A 1,924-nucleotide genomic window follows, 5' to 3' on the forward strand; every position below is an offset into this window, starting at 1 on the left:
TGGAATTGATTAGGCAGAAAGACCCAGAAGCTTACCATTGGTTGATGCAACATGAGCTTGATAAGTGGACTTTGCATAAGTATGGTGGCAGAAGATGGGAAATTTGACTACAAATGTGTCAGAGTCTTTCAATGGTTTGTTGAAGCCTGCCTAGGGATTGCCAGTCATTGCCACGATGCGGATGTTATTCAAGCAGATGGCGGAGAGGTTTGTTGAAAGATCCTAAAGTGCATCATCCTTATTGGAAAGAGGTGTTCAATTTATGCCACAACCGATAAAACGACTTGAGAAATATAGGAAGCAAGCACAGTGGCATACATATTTGCAATATTGCAACAAGCGAAATATTTTTGAAGCTCACACTAGTTTGCATCAAAATTGTGGTAATAATATCCACACCATCAATGAATCAAGCCAATTATGGTCGTGTGCAAAATGGTCAGTTTATCAATTGCTATACTTACATGTCATGAAGTGCTTTCAACATGCTGGGTTTGTTGCGACGAGGTACGTTGATAAAGAATATTGTGTTGTTCCATACATAAACACCTATAGCGGCCCCTTCTAACCAGTGGGTGTTGAGCATTATTATCCTCCAGAACCATTTAAAATAATGTGTAACAAGGATTATGTGCGTCATCGACAAGTGCAAAAAAGAATGCGGATATGGAACCAAATGGATGTTGGTAATACCGTTTATACACGTAAATGTGGTATATGTTCTCAAACAGGACACGATTGCCATAAATTTCCTTCAGTCGCTTTGGGAAGTGGTGGTAATAGCTCCTAATAGCAGTTCATCCAATGTGCCCAATTTTCAAAGATGAAATTAGTAATTTGTTGTGGTATATTTTGTTGTACTAAATGTATGTAATGGTGCTGCTTGCAATATTTTATGAAATAAAATTATGCTTCCAATAGTCTTAGATCTAATTAACAATTATCTTTGAAGATTCAATACAATAATTAAAAATAATGTTTACCGTGAAAATGGTAACGATAATTAAATTTGTAAATGGGATTCTAAAAATATGTGATCTATTTATATGCTAGTTGTTAGAGCAGTTGATTCTAAGAGTATGAAGTTTAATGAAGAGATGCAAGCTAAAACGGGGCAATAATCAAACCTAGGGGCTTGCCACCCGAGCCTCGGACTAGTCGATAAAGGACCTCGAGGTCGATATTTGGCTCGATTTCGAGCTATCGGGGGTAGTCGGGAATGGGATAACAGTTAAGGTATGATCAAACAAGGATCTTTATAGCCAATACCAAACAAAAAATGAAGATAGGTATGAAAGCAATAAACGTTAAGAGTGGCCTCGAGCTAATAAGAATGAGCAAGTTAGAGAGAAGAGAGAGAGAGAGAGATTATTGATCTTGTGGAGAAGATAGTTGGAGCAACATCAACCCCTTACAAAGTAGTGTGGGTTCCTTTTATATAGGAGGGGAACCCGGTTATAGTACAATATGAATTAATTGTAAAATATGGAGATGGGATGGCTAGACATGACGCTTCGGCATTGGCTCTAGATAGGCCGCTCTGCCAGACTTTACCGTGTGTCTTGGGAACTTCCCCTCCTACTCTAGCCCTGACCTCCGACTTCTTTGAGTCGGGCCCCGACGAGCCCCGAAGGAGGGGACTCGATCACAGCTCCACGTCTTCGGGGTCTCGAGGTATTCTTCCGAAGTGGCTTGACAGCGAGAAATTAAGTCCTCTGATTTCGCCGCATATAGATAGTCTCCGCGTTTCTCAGAACGAAGCGATGGGAAATGATTCTTACACCTGACTCCACGAGTTTCTTACGGTGATGTCATACCAATTGTCACACCTCCCTTTTACACACCCGAGAGGGGATATAAGGGAGTTTTTCCACTTTAAGTGATATTATTCGAAATGGGATTATTTATTCAAATTAGAGTCGCC

This window comes from Nicotiana tabacum, chromosome 11 (assembly GCF_000715075.1).
Source record: "Nicotiana tabacum cultivar K326 chromosome 11, ASM71507v2, whole genome shotgun sequence".
Classification (NCBI taxonomy): Eukaryota; Viridiplantae; Streptophyta; class Magnoliopsida; order Solanales; family Solanaceae; genus Nicotiana; species Nicotiana tabacum.